The 13,808-nt window shown below is 36.5% G+C and overlaps 1 protein-coding gene and 1 pseudogene across 1 annotated transcript in view; both read right to left on the bottom strand.

Annotated features, from left to right (window-relative positions):
* The window catches only part of MALRD1 (MAM and LDL receptor class A domain containing 1), a 687,535-nt gene that overhangs the window by 234,105 nt on the left and 439,622 nt on the right, over positions 1-13,808 (bottom strand). The gene's annotated exons all lie outside the window — the stretch shown is intronic.
* LOC119618823 (non-histone chromosomal protein HMG-14 pseudogene) lies at positions 534-840 on the bottom strand (annotated as a pseudogene).

The raw sequence follows: 13,808 nt of genomic DNA, 5'->3' as shown, positions 1-13,808 counted from the left end.
TTTCACAGCACAGTAACAGAGTTATTAGGAAAACAGGACTATCACAACCAAAGAGGCTACAGAGTGCCCACAATTCTGACAGGGAGAGCCAGGATCGAGGAGTAGTTTTCTTCAGGAAACAATTCTACTACAAAACAACACGGGAATAGAAGTACTTTAAAATGTTAACGACATTAGATGCAGGATTGTGACTCCATATTGCCATTTAATATGCTTTGTATTATAGGATATGAAAACTAATCCCCCATCTATGGAATGTTAAGCTGACACCCAAGGCAGTGAAAGCCTTCCATAATTCAATATCCCACACTATTCTCTGGTTGTAACAAAAAAATAAACAACTAGCGAATGATTTCACCTCTTAAAAGAAAGCATTTACACTTTAAAAATAGGATGAGATGGGATTCCCTCCTTCTTAAAAATGTTTCTGGAGCTACTAAACAACTTACATTTACAAAATAGCTGATAAAAACATTTCCCTGGATTTTACCAGAAGGGAGACAGGGGCCGCTGATAAGACATGGTACTTAGTATTAATCAGACTTGGCTTCTTTCTCTCCTGCTTCATCAGAGGCTGGACTCTCTGCAGTTTTCATTTCCCAGTTTTCTGCAGGTAACTTTTCTTTACTTTCTTGGTTAACCACTTAGGCCTGTTTTCCCTTTGCTGCCCTTTTCCCTTTTGTTTGTGCTTTTTCGTCTGAAGATGTATCCTTCGCTGCTGCCTTTTTTGGCTTCGCTTCCACTTTTGCAGGAGCAGGTTAACCTGACAACCGCGCTGATCTCCTGTTGGACTCTTCCTTTGGCGGTCCCTTTAGAGGAGCTCACCTTCCTCTTGGGCATCCTGGCTCTGGAAGGGCGTGTGCGCGGTGCCTGGCACTGCCGCTCCTCCTGCCCTCTGAGCTGGCTGAGACCCCTGGTGGGGGATGGTGGGAGAACCAGATGGAACTGGATTGGGAGCCCGCCTTCTCCTCTGACCCCAAACTTTTATCAGTACACGGGATCTTAATAACCCATGTAATAATTCAAACTACTTCTTAGTAAATGCAAAGTATTCTTAACAAAAATCCTAACTCTGCAGGGAGGCCATCCATGACATTTGACTTCTTTGCATGGCCACACGCCTTTCCATAGTTGTACAGGTGGGGACTGAGGCTGATCATTACCTAGCACATAAATCCAAACCCCTAATAAAGACATTAAAAATCCTTTGTTCTTGGTTCCAGCTCAGTTTTCCAGTCTCATTTTCTGTGCTTCTTAAGTACCTGAAATTGCTCTATATCCTGTGACTGAAGGTTTCACAAATCTGTCCCTTGCTCTTCGTTTTTTCATGCATTCACAGGAGCTACTTCCTCTGTCTGCCCTGACTATTCCCTCCAGAGCCCCAGGTGCCCGCTCCCCAAACTTACAATTCAATGAAATCACTTCTCTTTCTCTACTTTTGTCTTGCCTTTCTCATTGCCATCTTTGCCGCAGGTAAGACGATCCTGTTTCATGCCACCTAAGTACCCTTTTATTCCTATATTACAATGAGTATCATCACATATAAGAGCTATTTACACATGGCTAGCTGTCCCCCCAGACTCCAAGCTCCTTAGAAGCAGAAGTTTTTATTGTGTTCTCTTGGGCCTCACATAGAACCTAATATATAGTTGGCTCTTCATAAATCTTGGTTATCATAATTTCAGAAACAATGGTTTCATCTAAAGGGGACTTAGAAAAGTGAATTGACATAGAATTTTTAGAGCAACTCATATATTTAAATATTATTTCATCAGATACGTAGTCAAATGATAATACTTCACAGATTCATAGTGACTTACATTAAAGGTTCACAATTTTTTTTTTTATCAACTTCAACAAATTAAATTCAGCAGTTCCTTTGTTACATAGTGATTATAGGTTCAGAGGTGATGTACCTGAGGTGGAGGTAATTTTCTGAGAGGCAGCACTTCCACAAATAATAAAACACAACTCTACAGACCTGACTAAAAGTGCATATCCAGAGTCTTTGGATTATACCCATAATATAATAGCTAAAACCTGTATGACATCCAAAACCAAGTTACCAGTAAAATTTAGTGTACACAAATATGAAGACTGAAGAGAGAACATCTAAGACAACAGCAAATGGTCCAATTATGGACATTAACAAGACGACGACTTAAAGGTCATGTTTACTGAGTACTTTAGGAATTTTGCCACATAATTTTAATTAACACTAGTGAGAATTTACAGTTAACCCTAGGGCAGTATGTGGGCATTTTTTCCATATGCAAGTCTATGCATTTGAGATTATTTTATTTTTCCATGCCATAGGGTGTAAAGCCATATAATTACTCCACAGGGGAAATGTGCTTTGACTCACTCTAAATCATTGGTTCTTTGGTTTTTATTTTAAAAAATAGCTAAAATCAGCTACCTCTCTAAATAAGGCTTCCTTTCTTTCATAATATAGAATAGCAGAGCCATGAAGAGAAATAAAGTGATGCTTTGAATTGCAGTCAACTGAACAATGACTAGAATATCTATGAATATTAGGTGTCCAAAGAAAAAAAAATAAAAACAGCCTCACATATCTTTTTTAAGACAAGAATACAGTAAATTGAAAAGATCGATTTTTTTAATGAAAGACTCTTTTGCATGTGTTTAGCCATTTTATATTTTTTATTCAGCCATAATGGTAATGATAAAGGCAATAACTATTCACCAGGTTGTCAAATATATGAAATGAAAGATATCTCACATATTCTATATTTGATGATACAAGAATGGATAGAACATTGGTGCTCATAATAAAAGTTGAAAATAACCTGGCTAGCAGATTATGGCATATGAAAAACTAGGATATTTACTTTGCTATAAAAAGACTGACAAATAGAGATCTAAAGACGTAACTAAAACAAGAGAAACTGAAAGATCCTATGAAGGCCCTGGAAAATAATGCAGCCATAAGAAAAGAAAATTTCATCCAGTAAGAACATAAGGTATATATAGCACTAATCTACTGTAGATTTAAACAAACTCTCACCAACCTGAAAGTGACACCAATTGGAAACTAGTTTCATTTTACTTTGAAACAAAACTTACAAATCCTCGACTCTACAAATTTCAATTTGGATTAAAATAATTTTGTACACAGAGCTCATTACACTGAACTAGATACAATCATTCTATAGATAATATTTATGAAGAAACACTTGTTTTATTACTTTCTTAAGCTGACGGCATTCCAATATGCTCTGAGATTCCAGATGGCAAGTTTCACACGGGCATGTGTTTCTAAGCACCTTTGTTTTTCACATAACCACATGAAGAATATTAAACATAAAATGGGCATAATCCCTGCTTTTGAAGACCATGTTATTTAGTTGACAAATCCACGTATTCAGCTTTGGAATCAACTGAAAAGAAACAATTGGAGTTTTTAAGGCTGCTATATATGTGTGGAAGACCTAGTGAAATTCCAAGTGCAAGAGAACTTTCCCATGGAATACGGTGACCCAGGAAATATATCTAAGAAAAGTCTTAAGCAAGTAAACATCTAGATGCATTGAAGGCATGAAAGGAGTTTAGGCCACAACAAAGAATTTTAACTATCAAAGACTCAAAGATGTCCATGAGTGAGCAGGAGTTAAAAACACTGATCAGACTGACAAAGGTATGTTGTTCTGTGAAGTATTGAGAAACTAAATATTTTGGTTCTGAAAATGCAGATTGACATTTGATTTAATGTGATAAGCAAATGGAAACCTCTGAGTTTTTAAAACATATTTTATTATAATAAGAATTTAAATAGATAATGTAGAAAAAAACTCTCCTCTTTACACAATGTCTTTAACATTTTGTCACATTTTTCTTTTTAAAATTTTTTGTAACTCGGTTATACACTTGTAATCATATACACAATATTTCTCCACTTCTTTATATTTATATCATACTTCATCTGCTTTTCAAAGTAATCACTAATATCTATAAAATATAATGAAACTGAATATACCCTTACTTTAGTTAACAATTCCATTATGACGTTATTATAGAGTTTTCACATTATTTTACATTTAATCAAAACCACATTTAGCTTCTTCATAATTGGAAGTATTTATGTAAGACAGACTCCTAAAATGCCATTGTTAGGTATAAAAATGTATTGATGAATTTGTGTCTTTTAGGGCTTCTGATATCAATGAAATTAATTGCTTTTCAAAAAAGCTACACCGATTTATTATTTTTAAAAAATTAATTTCAATAGCCTCAGGGGTAGAAATGGTTTTGGTTACATGATGAATTGTATAGTAATAAAGTCTGGGCTTTCAGTGCAACTGCAATACAAATAGAGTACATTATATGCATCAGGCAGTTTTTCATCCCTCGACCTACTCTCTCAGCCTCCCTCTTCCTGAGGTTCCAGTGTTCTTCATACCACTCTGTATGCCACTCCATATACCCATAGCTTAGTTCCACTTGTAAGTGAAAACATGCAGTATTTGGTTTTCCATTCCTGAGTTACTTCACTTAAGACAGTGGCTTCCAGTTCCATCCAAGTTGCTGCAACAGACATTGTTTCATTATTTTGTATGCCTGAGTAGTATTTCATGGTGTATATATATCACATTTTCCTTATCCACTCATGGGTTGCTGAGCTCTTAGGCTGATTCTGTATCTTTACAATTGTGAACTGTGCTGTTGATAAACCTACACAATTTTATTTTAGATTCACAGGGTACATGGCACAAGTTTGTTACATGGGTATATTGTGTGATGCTGAGGTTTGAGATACAAATAATCCTGTCACCTAGGTAGTGACCTTGTCACCAAAAGTTAGCATGTCAGTCCTTGCCCTCCTCCCTCCCTCCTCTCATCAGTAGTTCCCAGTGTTTATTGTTGCCATCTTTATGTCCATGAGCACTCAAGGTTTAGCTCTCCTGTTAAGTGAGAAGACGTGGTATTTGACTTTCTGTTCCTATGTTAATTCACTTAGGATAATGGCCTCCAGGTACATCCATGTTGCTGCAAAGGACATATCATTCCTCTTTATGGCTGTGTGTTATCCATGGTGTATAATATGTACATTTTCTTTATCCAATTCACTGTTGATGGGCACGTAGGTTGATTCCATGTCTTTGCTGTTGAGAATGGTGCTATGAAGAGCATATGCATGCACACATCTTTTTTGTAGTAGATTTATTTTCTTTTGAATATACATCAAGTAATGGGATTACTGAGTTGAATGGTAGTTCTAAATTCTTTAAGAAATCTCCAAACTGCTTTCCACAGTGGCTAAACAAATTTACATTTCCACCAGCAGTATATAAGCATTACTTTTTCTCTGCAACCTCAACAGCGTCTGTTATTTTTTGGCTTTCTAATAGTAGTCATTCTGACTGATGTGAAATGGTATCTCATGGTGGTTTTAATTTGTATTTCTCTGATGACTGGTGAAGTGTAACATTTTTCATGTTCATTGGCCATATGTATGTCTTCTTTTGAGAACTGTCTGTTCATGTCCTTTGTCCACTTTTTAATGTTTTGTTTTTTTGTTATCAACTTCAGTTGCTTATAAATTCTGAATATTAGACCTTTGTTGCATGCATAGTCTGTGAATGTTTTCTCTCATTCTGTAAGTTGTCTGTTGACTCTGTTGATAGTTTCCTTTGCTGTGCAGAAGTTCTTTAATTAGGTCTCATTTGTCAATTTTTATTTTTGTTGCAATTGCTTTTGAGGACTTAGACATAAATTCTTTCCCAGGGTCAATGTCAAAAATGGTGTTTCCTATTTTTCTTTTTTTCTAGGATTCTTATAGTTTGAGTTCTTCCATTAAATCTTTAATCCATTTTGAGTTACTTTCTGTATATGGTAAAAGGTGTGTGACCTTATTTTTGGGTTCTGTTCCATTGGTCTATGTGTCTATTTTTTGTACCAGTACCATGCTGTTTTGGTTAACGTAGCCTTATAATACAGTTTGAAGTCAGGTAATGTGATAACTCTAGCTTTATTCTTTGTGCTTAGGATTATTCTGGCAATTTGTGCTCTTTTATGGTTCCATATAGATTTTAGGATAGTGTTTTATAATTTTGTGAAAAATGGTATTTGTTGTTTGATAGGAATAGCATTGAATCTCCTGAATTATTTGGGCAGTATGGCCATTTTAATGATACTGACTTTTCCAATCCATGAACATGGAATGTTTTTCCATTTTTTTGTGTTATTTATAGTTCTTCTTGTAGACATCTTTCACCTCCTTGGTTAGATGTATTCCTAAGTTTTTTTTTTTTTTTTTTTTTTTTTTTTTAGTGTGTGGCTGTTATAAATCAGATTGTGCTCTTTAGCTCTCAACTTGAACCTTATTAGTATATATAAATGCTACTATTTTTTGTACATTGTTGTGGATCAGTTACAGGGTCCTTCTGGAAGAGTCTTTTGGACTTTCTAGGTATAGAATCCTATCATCAGCAAAGAGAGATAATTTGACTTCTTACCCTATTTGGATGCCTTTTCGTCCTTTCTCTTACCTCATTGCTCTGGCTAGGACTTCCAGAAACTTTTCTATAAAATTGTTTTTTTGTTTGATTGGGTTTTTTTTAGCTTTTTAATACATGAATTTTCCTTGTGATTTATCTGTTTTGACTTGTTGATAAATTATCTTTGGACAATTTTTATGGTAGGCATCTCTCAAAAGTTTTGAATTTACAAGCAAAAGTTAACCTCTAGTTAGACCTGGTAATTCTGGACAGTAAACACTGATTGCTATTGAGCAGTACAAATATGTTGACCAAGATAATGATCTGAACCCCAGTTCTTATAAAAGCTGTAATCTTTAATAAGTCATTTAGTGTGATTTCTAAATAAGAATAATAAGAATAATCACTCTCTCACACAAAGTACAGTGTGTTTATATCTAGTGATGCCAACAATTTAGAACCTTCCATTTATTCATGCCAGAAACATGTATCGAGCAACTATCAGACACTATGGAAAATATTGAGATAGCTCTCAATATTTGATCCAGTGATGAAAAGTTATTAGTAAAACAGTATATTTAGTGCTATAATTGAATATATTTATGAGTTGTTGTCAGAAGACAATAAAAGTAGCCCTAGTTTGTACTGGTGTGTTAATATAAATTGTTGATGACATTTCGAATTACCTATCATCCTAGTGGGTCATTTAACCAAGTAGAATAATAGGCCAGACACTCAATAGAAAGGGATCAATTCCTTTTTGAGTTTCCTTATTTATAAAATTCCATTCTTCTCAGTTTCCTTATAAAGCAAGTTTGGCAACCTATTGCAAATAAATATGACTAGAAGATTCGTACTTACGTGAAGGAAGAACAACATTTGAGAAAATAAAGGGGACAATATATTTTGGGAAGATCATGCACCCAAATGTCTCTTCACAGATGAACTACTTATTTCACTCGGTTGCTCTCTTACTCTAGAAGGAACTATCAGAAGCAAGTTTGCAAATAAAAGGACAACTCATCACTGCCAGTGATTTGATATCACATGACCAGTATTTTCAAATATCTAGAACATACACATAATAGAACATTTTCGATTCACCATGATAATTTAAGTCTATCTTAAGGTCAAAAGAATTAGGTTTAAAGGTCAATGCACATATCAGGCAATTAATAGCAACATGTCTGAAACTGTAACCTTAGTGATCTCAGTGACAGCACACTTCAGTTTGCATCGAAATTATCAGAGGTGTTATCAGAGTTACTGGACCATGTATTAGTGTACAGAAACAGTTTAGAAAAATATTTTAAAATGTGATTTCAATGGCAATACACAGAGGTAAGGTGCATGCTGAAAGGAGTATTTCCTGAAGTTTGACTTTTCATATTTTAAATAAAAAGATGACTTCATAAACTGTATGTATACTTGTTTGAAAGAAAAGTATATATACCAAACTATCTTTTCTGACATGAAACTCATTTTATCTTTAATATTTTGTGTATGGACATATTTTAAATATCCAGTTTTTAAGGACATAGCCATGGGCAAGGACTTCATGTCTAAAACACCAAAAGCAACGGCAGCAAAAGCCAAAACTGACAAACGGGATCTAATTAAACTAAAGAGCTTCTGCACAGCAAAAGAAACTACCATCAGAGTGAACAGGCAACCTACAGAATGGGAGAAAATTTTTGCAATCTACTCATCTGACAAAGGGCTAATATCCAGAACCTACAAAGAACTCAAACAAATTTACAAGAAAAAAACAAACAACCCCATCAAAAAGTGGGCAAAGGATATGAACAGACATTTCTCAAAAGAAGACATCCATACAGCCAACAGACACATGAAAAAATGCTCATCATCACTGGCCATCAGAGAAATGCAAATCAAAACCACAATGAGATAGCATCTCACACCAGTTAGAATGGCAATCATTAAAAAGTCAGGAAACAACAGGTGCTGGAGAAGATGTGGAGAAATAGGAATACTTTTACACTGTTGGTGGGATTGTAAACTAGTTCAACCATTATGGAAAACAGTATGGCGATTCCTCAAGGATCTAGAACTGGAAATACCATTTGACCCAGCCACCCCATTAGTGGGTATATACCCAAAGGATTATAAATCATGCTGCTATAAAGACACATGCACACGTATGTTTACTGCAGCACTATTCACAATAGCAAAGACTTGGAATCAACCCAAATGTCCATCAGTGACAGACAGGATTAAGAAAATGTGGCACATATACACCATGAAATACTATGCAGCCATAAAAAAGGATGAGTTTGTGTCCTTTGTAGGGACATGGATGCAGCTGGAAATCATCATTCTCAGCAAACTATGGCAAGAACAGAAAACCAAACACCACATGTTCTCACTCATAGGTAGGAATTGGACAATGAGATCACTTGGACTCAGGAAGGGGAACATCACACACCAGGGCCTATTATGGGGAGGGGTCGGGGGGAGGGATGGCATCAGGAGTTATACCTGATGCAAATGACGAGCTGATGGGTGCTGACAAGTTGATGGGTGCAGCACACCAACATGGCACAAGTATACATATGTAACAAACCTGCACGTTGTGCACATGTACCCTAGAACGTAAAGTATAATAATTTTAAAAAATAATAAATAAATAAAATGAATTCTTCATATAATTTTAGAACAATTGATTGCTGAACCCTAGGCTATGCATACTTCAAATCACTGGTTTACAGTTTCAGACTGCTCCTCCCCCCACCAAAAAAAAGAGCCTGTTTAGAAGGCCTAGAAAAAGGAAGAAGAGATAACAAGAAATTAAAGCAACACAAGCACAAAACTCAGAACTGGTATACCTGACAAGGACCACTATGCTGTTACACAAAAGGAAACATTTTCAGTGCTTTAGTGATTCAGAAGTCATCATTCACTCCTTGCTTCTTAGCAGTTTCTACTACTGCACTAAAAGAACCCTTCCTTAAATATCTAATGATGTCCTAATTACCATTTTAAAATAAATGTCAACCCTTCCCATTCTGGATTTATTGCTGCTGCTGATATGCCGAAAACGCCTTCCACTTTGAAACCTCAATTCCTTAAGCTCTTTAGCATGGTATTCTTGGTACTCTGTCAAAGTCTCAACCTTCCTTCTCCTCTTTTGGTTCCTTTTCCAGTCCAGACTTCTAAATTCTAGAAAAACAAACTGTGACCCCCAATTCATTTTCCTTTGTAGTCCCACTTGATTTTAACTGCTATCTGGAGGCTGATGGCCTGATGTCTACAATGGCAACCTGTTCCTTTTGCTGAGATCTAAACACTTATTGTACATTTTCTGTGAGATTTCTCTGCAACATATCAGACATACTAAACAGGATTAAAAATCCACACACTATCTTCTTTCTTTGCCTCCTAATTTATTTATCATTCTCTACTCCTTGACTCATGAGCAATCTCAGGATAACCATCCATGTATGGTCCGGAGATGCACACCATCTTCTTTCATGCATCTGTCCCTCCTCAGCCACGTGGTAGAGAAGGATGGTTATTTCAGGTCCTGTGGTCACGCTTCTATAGCACATGCTTGTTTCTGGGCTGTGGCTGCTCACACAGGCATTTTATCAGCTCGTTTTGCTACTAGGTGAGCTCATAAGGCTGAGTTCTAACCCATGGAATGTGAGAAGTAATGTGCACACATCCAGGTGAGGCCACACAGACTTCTGCACACTGTTCCCTATGTTCTGTACCTCTCCACGTGGATGGAAAAGTCATGATGAGTGGGATGGACCTTGAAGGCCACAGATTGAAGGCCTGGGTCCCTGAGTAAATACAACAGAAAAGCCACCTCACCAATCTGTTTACATGACAACTACTGTAAAGGGAACAGGAGATATACTTCCTGGATTATGAATTTTTTTTTGGATCTATTTTGTTATGCAGTAGCCTGATATGATAAGGATGTGACGATGATGATGGTGACACTAGCACTTATGGAGAATTTATTACATGCCTTATTCAATTTAAGCACGTTACATATTAACATATTAACTCATATAATTCTCCAAACAGCTTCGTGAAGCAGGTACTAGAATTCTTATTATTTCGCTTACCTAATTTCATGTAGTTACTTAATAGCCAAGCCAGAATTCATGCTTTGGCACCACAGTGTTTACCCTCAGCCAACAAAATCCATATGTCCTCTCATCCTACTCAAATATGGACTCCTATAACTCACACCTTAGGTGCTGTTCCTTCCATGAAGAATTATCTGACCTGCCTCAGACCCATCTAACCACCTGGCTCTTCTGGGGCTCCAGATATCCTAACTATAGCACATGATATTGAAATGCTATACAATGGTGCATTTTCTATTTGATTTCTTTACTCTGCAACAGATAAACATGCCCATTCTGAAAGAAAATGAAGGATCCTTAAAGGAAGAAACTGTATTATAATCATCACTATATACTAAATACTAGCACAAAACCCAGATATCTTTTAATAATATTTTATGGAACTGTGTTTAAATCTGGTAAAACTGCTTGGGCTGGCTTCACCACTGCAGTGAGAATAGGTGGCTATCTGAAACACCAAATACATTCTAAACATGCTATTAGTACTAGGCTAATTCCTACATTTAAAGAATTTAAAATACTTTGGTTAAAATGATTCTTAGATTATTTTACAGGTAAAAATGGTTGCTAAAAAAGCTCTCAACCATTGAAAACCATTCAGAGGATAAAGAGCCTGTGTGATAATTATTGTCATTGCCCAAGATAATTTCTGAAATGTGATGTATTTGGTGACTTTGATATTCTATATAAACACCGCTAACGAAGCAATTTACTGGTTGTTACATAGACAAGGAGGCCCATGGTACGTGATGAAATGAGGCAGAAAGCAAAGGTAAACAAACCAGAATCGGGTCACAGCAATAAGGAGTACTGAAATAGTAAATGCTCTTGTTGAGAAAGGTGAATTTAGTATGAGATATAAAATTGCAAGGAAAGAAAAGAAATCAGACCAGGAAACTGTAATCCTCATTAAAAAGAGGCCCTTCATTAATTGGCTATATTGGTGATAAAGTTGATTTATTCTGATGGAGTTTGAAAATGTTAGGGCCAGAGAGTCCTTGGTAAGATTTCCCTTTTAATAAAAGCAGCCCCCCAAATCATTTCCTTTCTGACAAAGAGCAGCCTGTAAAACTCAGCTGCAGACATAGAAAGGCAAACTAGAAGCTTGCACAGGTGAATGCTGGCAACTGTGCCAATAGAAAAGGGTTACTTGGGAGCCAGGCATGTTCAACATGGCAGCTCCAACTTTCCTTTTGTCAACCATGTGTACAGTAACAAACAGACAACATGGTGATGGCCAGGTAGAGACACCATCTGCATAATAAAAGATTAGGGTGGGATGACCAGTTTCTTCATGTGCTATGCAAATGTCACACCTGGTCCGACCAATCTCTTGGGCCCTGTGTAAATCAGACACTGACTCTTCAAGCTTATCTATGAAATCTGATGCATTTCAGCAAAAAACTAGAAGTCCCACTTGGGAGCCCCTCTCTCTCTGCAAGAGAGAGTGCTATTCTTTTTTCTCTTTCTTTTGTCTACTAAACCTCCACCCTTAAACTCACTTCTTGTGTGTCTGCATCCATAATTTCTCTGGCGTGAGACAATGAACCCCAGGTATTTGCCCCAGACAATGATGCTGCTTCATGACCAAGCAGTCAACAATTATTGTGTTTATTTATTTATTTATTTCCAACTACTCTAGAGTAGCACAATAGTCACTCAACTAAGAGCCAACAGGCCTTATTTCTATTTTCCCATTTGTAAAATCCCCCGAGTAACTTTGAAAGATATCATTCAATTACTTTGGATCTTTAAAATTTTATAGAGTTTTGAATATTACCTTGAAGATACTTAGTTAATTTATTGACTATTCTCTTGTAGCCTTTAAAACATATAAATGCAAGTATAAAAATTTCTATAACAAGTAATATAAGAGTATCATTTTCAGCTATGCAATAATATATTCCTCTTACGAGGTAAAAAGTAAGATTAAAATTCTATTAATATTGTTGAGCACTAACAGGTTAAAACATATTCTTGTAGTGCATTTCAAGGCCTAGGCATTCCCATCTCTGAATGTATGTTTCCACTGGCATGGAAAAATCAAGAATTATATAGAGCTAAGAGTTTAGTACCATTGATTCTAAAAAATGAGATGTTGGAATACCTGGAAAAAATAAAAACGTGAATGTTTTTCAGTAGAAAACCTTTTTTTTTAATTTGACAAAGAAGTTAGGTTAATGAGATGGAGAGTTTGGAAGCATATGTTGAAATATAGAGATGTATTTCTGAAGGGTACATACCTCCAAGAAAGACTCACGAACGTTCTATGTTCATTGTGTAAGAACATGTCATATGAATAAAAAAAACATAGCTAGAGTCTTGTAAAATAAGTGCTATTATGTGCAGCCTAGAATGGTGTCCAAAGTAAACACAAAATGAATGTGTATCCTGGTTCAAGATGACCACTCAGGCTATGGTTGTAAATCCATGTCTAACCTGTTCACATACAAATGCCTCAAATCCACAGTCATTGCTTAGCCACTCCACCAGCCTGGGGTAAGCACACCAGCAGGGCAATTCATCTGACAGAGGACAGAGCTGGGGAAGAGGCCTGCAAAGACCTCTGAGGTAGACGTGAACCACAGAAACCTGAGATCCTGGATCTGGAAAAGGGAGCATGTCTCTGAGTGGGTGTGTCCTCTTAGCTGGACACATCCCTTGCCAAGTGAGGAAGGCTGTAGCTCAGAGAGGGACAGAAAAGAGCCCTGAAATACTCATTATCCTGTATCTCAAGATGATATTACATGGCTTATTGACCTAAGGATAGACAACTGATCAAAGACAGAATGACAGGACTATTCCACTTGGGATTGAATGCTGTACTAAGACACCTAGAGATGCAAGTTTGGCGGGGACAGGCATCTAGTGGGCAGCTCATTGGAGCAAATTTCCATACACACCTACTGCTGAGATCCTTGGACCTTACTCTCCCCAAGGATGGCTTCCACAATTGTTTTTTCACTTTTCTGACCCATCATCCCCCAATCTTTGGCAAAAATGCCCTTGATTTATTGAAGGTATGTGCACTAAAATGAATATTAACTATTAATTGCATCTATTATTGATCTTTTTAGGTCCCACTCTCAAAGTGAGGAGAGGAGCGGCATCAATAATCATCACTGATGTGTGTAATAAAAGAAAAACAATCCCACGTTAAAGGAGATACAACTTTCCCAAACATGAGGTTTTAGAATCTCTCTGATTTTGATAACATTAATGGGCTTTA

The sequence above is a fragment of the Chlorocebus sabaeus genome, chromosome 9 (assembly GCF_047675955.1).
Source record: "Chlorocebus sabaeus isolate Y175 chromosome 9, mChlSab1.0.hap1, whole genome shotgun sequence".
Lineage (NCBI taxonomy): Eukaryota > Metazoa > Chordata > Mammalia > Primates > Cercopithecidae > Chlorocebus > Chlorocebus sabaeus.
The sequence above is the reverse complement of the archived record's forward strand: the minus strand, read 5'-3'. Positions and strand labels throughout refer to the sequence as shown.